The 7437-nt window shown below is 37.2% G+C and overlaps 1 pseudogene across 1 annotated transcript; it reads left to right on the forward strand.

Annotated features, from left to right (window-relative positions):
- Window positions 1-874: 874 nt before the first annotated feature.
- On the forward strand, window positions 875-2966 carry LOC147514191 (xyloglucan galactosyltransferase XLT2 pseudogene; annotated as a pseudogene). The gene has a single exon (XR_015215931.1). The product of XR_015215931.1 is annotated as a xyloglucan galactosyltransferase XLT2 pseudogene (transcript).
- The last annotated feature ends 4471 nt before the right edge of the window (window positions 2967-7437 follow it).

The following is a 7437-nucleotide window of genomic DNA, read 5'->3' on the forward strand; positions in this document are numbered from 1 at the left end:
TGGCAGTTAGTGGCTTAGTGCGCGGTTCGTAATTTTGCGTAGCTTGCGCAATCAGTACAGCTGCAACACCCCTCTTATTCGACCCCCTGTTTGTCCACGCACATGCCGCATTGTCTTGTTCATTGCGATGAAACAAACCATTTGTTGTGTCTATTGTAATAAGACTCAACAACAGAGAACATGACAGTGTATTCATGTTGAAAAATACGAAAGATATGATGCAAGTTGCTACTCCACATTTGTTCTATCTGCATTATGTACAAACGTTTGTCAGCTAAATTCAAGCTTAAAAAAAAATGGGTATTCAACAGCCATTTACTTCACAAAGATTATCGATTTTAGATTCAAAACTAATGGTTCGAAGTTCGAACATCGAAGTATTGAAAACGACTTCAATGCCAATCTTTTGAAATAGTAAATTGATTCACAATATTGAACACTACTCTTTTCGGGACTTGATTCTTCCCTGGGATAAATCTCGCTTGGTGCTTAACAAGATTCTTGTTAAGTTACTCTTGTAACAAAATCAATTTCTCAATAAACTTATGTTGAATCGATAATAATGCCATAGACAAAGTTGGAAGTGTAAGCATACAGTGAATTGTGCCTCTCCCTAGGTTTTCAGAAAATATAGTCGTATATGATGTATCACGATGTTCCACTAGATTTTGTACTGTACTTGGGTTTACTTTGACCTTTTTATCAAAGAAAAAGTTAAAAACTACTGACACCTGCACTTAAAAATCATCACTTAACTGGTCGGTTGCCCTCTCAAAGCCGTCTAACTAAAAAAAAGTGCACCTGTCAATCATTCAGCAATTTCGGTCACGTAATAAGATAAAGAAAATCTACAGTTGTTGTTCTCTGCTCTAGCTAAATAAAGCAGCCGCTTTAATTGCTCTCTCTCCTCCACACCTTTCGTTTTTCTCTCTGCAACTAACCACCATTTTTCTCCCCCTGAAAAACGCCTTACCTTTTACTCTTAAACAGAACCTATCTTTGTAATGCTTCCCGAATGCAACAATTTCTCTTTACCAGAATCTCAATGTCTTAAAAAACCCAAAACCCCTGATTTCACTTCAATTCCAAAAAACCCACTTCACTCAATACCTTCCTTCTTCTCTACTCACCCTAGAACATGGCTTTTTCTCAGTGTTATCAGTTTACAATTTTTTCTTGTTTTCATGGTTCGTTCTCTTCCTGTTACTTTCCTTTTACACCAACAACAACAACAACAGTCCAAACAGTCCCCTTCTTCAAATCCACTAGTAAACCGAGATTGTAAATATGGGAAATTCTATGTTTACGATCTTCCACCCATGTTGAATAAAGATCTTGTAGAGAATTGTCAAGATTTAAACCCTTGGGGGTCTCGTTGCGACGCGCTTTCTAACGATGGGTTGGGCCGACACGCGACCGGGATAAATGGAGTTGTACCGGATAATTTGGTTTCGACATGGTTTTGGACAGATCAATTTGCTTCGGAAATTATTTTCCACAATCGAATTTTGGGGCATAAATGTAGGACTCAAAATCCTGAGTCGGCTCAAGCGTTTTACGTTCCGTTTTATGCCGGACTCGCTGTGGGTAAGTTTTATGGACTAATTATACTGCTCAAGAACGTGATTTTCACTGTGTAACTATGGTTAAGTGGGTGCAAGAACAAAATATTGGAATAGATCAAATGGTTGGGATCATTTTATGATGTTAGGTAGAATCTCATGGGATTTTAGACGATCAAAAGATGAAGATTGGGGGTCTAGTTTTCTTTATATCAAGGCAATGAAACATGTTACACGTCTTTTGATTGAAAGAAATCCTTGGGACTATTTTGATGTTGGTGTACCTTACCCTACTGGATTCCATCCTCGAACTGATTCTGATGTAAGAGAGTGGCAGGATTTTGTCCATTCGCGTAATCGCACGTCACTATTCTCTTTCGCTGGAGGTACACGTGGCACGATTAAAGAAGATTTTAGAGGTTTTTTGCTGAGCCATTGTTATAACGAATCGGATGTGTGTCGAGTTGTGGACTGTGGTCGAACCCGATGTTCAAATGGTAGCTCAGCGATTCTTGAAACGTTTCTTGACTCGGATTTTTGTTTACAACCAAGAGGCGATAGTTTTACTAGACGGTCAATTTTTGACTGTATGGTTGCTGGTTCAATCCCGGTTTTCTTTTGGAGAAGAACCGCTTATTTTCAATACGAGTGGTTCTTACCGGTTGAACCGGAGAGTTATTCGGTTTTTATAGACCGTAGAGATGTGAAAAATGGTACGTCTATAAGAGGGGTTCTTGAGAAGTTTAGTAGAGAAGATATTAGGAAAATGAGAGAGAAAGTTATTGAGTATATACCTAAGTTTGTGTATGCTGAACCAATTGAAGGATTAGAGAATACTAAAGATGCATTTGATGTTGCTATTGACGGGGTACTGAGAAGATTTAAAGAAGGATTGAGGTGGTAATAAATGAGAAGGATAGAGACAAAAAGTGTGGTGGATAATAAGAACAAACCTTGGGTTGGTGGATAAATTATAGAATTTGCAGCAGGGAAGATTAGATTAGGAACTATAGGTAGTTTGTAATTTTGTATGTCCAGTTTTTTTTTTTTCGGTTGTTTTTCTTGTTTTTGTTCTGTTTATTCTTGCTTTTCCTTCTAGCACTTTTTGTATTGTTATGTTTAGCACTTCTAGAGAGGGGGTGGGGTCACTGGGGTGGGGTGGGGAACTTGTTATTCTTTTGAAGGTTCTCTTTGGAGTTTGGAGGGAGGCATTGTATATAAAATATAAAATAAATACGGGTCTGGCCGTATGGTCAATTTATGGTATTTATGGGCTTCTAGTTTATGTATATATGCTTCAGCACTATTCAATGACACCAGTCTATGAAAATGATGTTTCACCCCTTCAATGATTACATGTAAATGATGGATTGTTGGTTTAATTTCAGTTGCTGTTTGGCTTTGTATCCTGTCATTCCTGTGTGAAAAACTTCATTCTTAGATCAATATCGTGATTAAATATGTCAAAAACTAGATGAGTAGGTGACACTTATTTAGCCTTTCGGCACGAAAGCTTTGCGTGCCCACAAAGATCATGGTGGTGGCCCAAACTGGTTTAACCATGTAGGCCAGGGTGTATGTAAAAGGTTTTCATGGTCTCATTGAAGACGCACAGAAACGTGCTAGAGGCATCACCTTCTTGGTTGCACCTACTGGTCATTGCATTACTAGTGCAATGTTTCATGGAACTATAACCTAGGAGAGAAGCTTATACTGTCTTTAGAAATCTAGCGTTCAGTGTTCTGACTTCTGACGTCTGATTCCAGAGGATATGTAATAGTGTAATACTGATATAGTTGACTGATACAAATATTGATTAATAACCCTAACCCTAATTCGAGCTTTGTCATCAAAACAACGTGATCAAAGAAACATAAGTTCATGCCATAATTGCAATTATACAGTTGACTTGATACAAATATTGATTTAATAAGCCTAATTCGGGCTTTGTCATCCAAACTACGTGATCAAAGAAATGTAAGTCCTTGCGAAGACGTGCGCAAACAACCGACCGACGGAATGAATAAGCAATAGATTAAACTTTACCAGATCTCGCCACTTTTGTAGGTGATTTAAAAATCTGTTGAGGATCCAATTGGAATGATCAATTTGTTGAGAACATGTGGCGAGTCAACCCCTTGCTTGGTTGGTTTAAGTAAACAGCGTTTGATTTGAATAGGCTTTTGATTGCTTGAACTTGGGAATTGGGATACTTCCAGTTAGGGCAGGGAATCGGGTCGGGGTAGATCCGAATTTGACCCGACCCGATTACCGAATATATCGGGTATCGGGTTTGGGTTGATTTTTATATCCGTTTATATATTCGGATCGGGTTCGGATTCGGATATGATTTTTAGGTTTTTTTATTTATTTTTAGTGTTATCCGATCGGATTCGGTCGGGTTCGGATATTAAATTTCGGATATAATTAGGTTCGGATTTGGGTTCGGATATTATAAAACTATTCGGATTCGGATATAGCCATATCCGACCCGAACCCGACCCAATCCCTGTCCTACTTCCCGTCCTTGAAACTGTTATATACAAGATAAACGGTGGTGGCCACGTCACCTATTCCTGATTATGGTAGTCCACATCCATATCGATGCTGCAAAATAGGGCCTAAGAGCATCTTTAGGAGTGATACCAATCTAGCATCAAAATTTGGTGTTTTTTCAACTTCAGGAGAGTCACATGTTGATGAAAACACAAAAAAAAAACACCAAACTAAACACCAAACACCAAATCTGCCAATATTTGGTTCCAGCTTTGGTGCTGTATCAAATCTCTCACGCGGTTTTGGAAAAACCACGCGGTTTTTCTAACACCGCATGGGCTTAGGCTTCTATGGTGCGGTTTTGCCAAAACCGCATGAGAGATTGGGAAAGAAAATTAAGAAAAAAAAAAAAAAAATGATGTGCAACATATTGCGCGGTTTTCCCAAAACCGTGTGGGCTTGGGCTTTTAAGATGGGCTTCAGTGGCTTTGGAAAAATTGCGTGGACTATATGACACGGTTTATCTAAAACCGCGTCATTTGATGTCGAAAATTTGATGTTGCTCCTAAAGATGGTTGGTGTTTTTTTTTGTTTGGTATTTGGTTTGGTTCAAAATTTTGGTGTTTTTTTTGTTGCTATCCTAAAGATGTTCTAAGTAAGCTGAAATAGATCGAGTCCGAATTTATTCACCAATACTTTTGCTGGTAGAATCTACCAGCGCTCCTAGTAGTCCACATGTCCAGCAAAAAGCTATAATTGATTTATTTTTTTTAAGCAAATCAATTAGTTAATAATTGAATAAAAGAAAATCATTTTTTCCTAAGATACTCTCTACTAAACTTTTCTTTTTCTGTGACTTCTCTTTCACATACTTCTTTCTCTGTCCGTTCCTCTTTTCCTAGGACAAAAGAAGTGACAAAAGAATGAGGCAAATGACCTCTCTATAGAAACAATCGTGTTTTCGGCCGATCTCATCTAATAATAAAATATAAGAATAATCTAAAATATTAGTAGGCAACAAATAATGAAAACTCTAACTTGCAGATAAATTTGATTTTGGACACAGTTAATAAGATTAGCAAGTGGTAAACAAAAATACAATACTTCAAGAAGTAGGAAAGTTAAAACGAAACTTCCGGGCACTTTGTTTCCAATTCCAACACTTACATAGCTTGTAAGTGGTTCTTGTTGTTGATTTATTAGGAATGCCCCATTACGGTGTAAAACTTCAATGCATTGCAAGTTACATTGTGTTCGGGACTAGTGACAGATGACTTGAATGTTAACCGTTTTACTAAACATGCTCAAAATTCAAGCAAATTAGATAAACCCTGAATGTGTAAGATTCCTTAATCGTCAAAATCTGGTTCAAAGTTCAAACGCACTATAGATCAAAAGCCAAAAATTGCATACAACCAAAGGCCCTAATGATCCCAATCCTAATTCCAAATTTGCAAAACTCAAATCCTCTTACGAATCACTTGTGAGCGTACAAGATGGATCTCAAAAAGACAAAAAGGATGCAGTTTAAAGATGACTTCTACGCCCCTGTTTATGCTAGCTAGTATGAAGTGAAATGTTTTTTTTTCTCCACCAGTCATTGTTGCAAAAAAGCTTTTTCGTTTTTTTTTTTGTAGATAAAATAAACGGAAAGAGAAAAAGAACTGCTTGAAAGACAAGTCAGAAAAGCCCAAAAACAGAGGTTTTGGGAGAATCTTGGGAAATATTGATTTTCTTCTGTTTTGGACACACGGGCTACTAGGGACGCTGGTAGATTCTACCAGCAAAAGTGTTTGGTGAACAAATTTTGACTCCATCAATACGAAATGGTACAATCTAAGGTTTGGGAGAGTGCTTTTATTTTTCATGTGTTTGGGATTATCCGATTGGCTATCCCGAGGATATCCTCATAGGGAGGGTCCGCGGACCATTGGATATGTGATCCAACAATCTGAAAATCAAGAACAAAAAAGATGAAAGAGAAAGTGAGAGGATGTTGCATTTCTAGACCGTTGGATCATACATCCAACGGTCAAATTGAACCTCATCCGGAGACATCCTCATGGTAGACAACCTCCAATTTGGTTTTGATAGTCGAAGCTTATGTAGCTGAAGCTACTATCATCCAAGGCCACCTGATTTCATACACGCCTCAGTGGAAGACAGTTCGGAGAACTCGCATTTGTCAAGCATTCATAGCTTAGGGCGAAATCATTCATCATGCCATACCAAACCTACGGAACACCCACTTTGCCTAAGCCAGCCTAATTTGGTCTGTGGACCGAAAAAGATCATATAAGGCCTAGTAATTGGGCCAATACCCTGTTTTTCCATGTTCTTCGGCTCAATATCCAACTCAAATATGAATTTCAGATTTACAGAGTCCGGAGTTAATGTAACACCAGAGCCTACATTTAAGAACACTCATTTTCCAAAATTCATAGAGCATTAGTTAAATATTCTTGTTAAACTATATTTTGCTTAAAGTCCACCAAACTATATCTCTACTAGTAGTATAGTCTATAATGATCGTGGCCTCTTAAATTCATCCGGGTCTTTTTATGACGCATAATACCCTTGATGAATAATAAAATCAGATGCCTAGATATTTATTAATGAGGACTATTTTGTCTTTTTATGCCTTTATAAATTTTCAATACCAATATTGTCCTTAAATAAAAATATTGCTTAACACCTTTAAATAGGAGCAATCAGTCTTTTCATGTGGCAGTATATTAGAAAACCAAATCCACGCCATTCTCAATTGTACGCCTTACTATAAATGTCATTTAATTAGCAATAATTGGGTTATTTAATAAGAGGTTAAGAAAAGGAAAAGACTAATAAGATAATACGAACCCATACTTTACCCTTATCTCCCATATCTTCTGTTTCTCATTTATTTTTTCTTCTCACAATGAAACTACTACTCTCATTCTTTTAATTTTGGGTTTTTCCCTGTAAGACAAAAGACAAAAGGAAATAAAAAATAACCAAAAAATTTAGTGTAATTTGAGTGTAACAAAAAAAATAAAATAGCCAAAAAACAATTAGAGAAGAGCTCGGAGAAGAAAGTGTCACGGAGGAAGACCCCTCTCTTTATCTCCTTCTCATCCTATAATTATGTGTTCATCTATCTCTTTATAAAACCAATGACATTAAATATGGAATCGATGTCTCTAGCAAAGCCGTTAAGTTTGTTGATGGTTTTCTTTGTGTTGAGGAATGATTGGGACACACTAAAGAGTTTATATCCTTTCGGTCGGGTGTATGGTGAGGTATGGCTTTACAAGTTAACTGGCTAATAAATGAGAAACACAGTGAATAACCCGTGTATTATCTTCTTCTTATTCCTTCTTCCTTTTGTTAAACAAAAATT

This window comes from Coptis chinensis, chromosome 3 (genome assembly GCF_015680905.1).
Source record: "Coptis chinensis isolate HL-2020 chromosome 3, ASM1568090v1, whole genome shotgun sequence".
In the NCBI taxonomy this organism is placed as follows: domain Eukaryota; kingdom Viridiplantae; phylum Streptophyta; class Magnoliopsida; order Ranunculales; family Ranunculaceae; genus Coptis; species Coptis chinensis.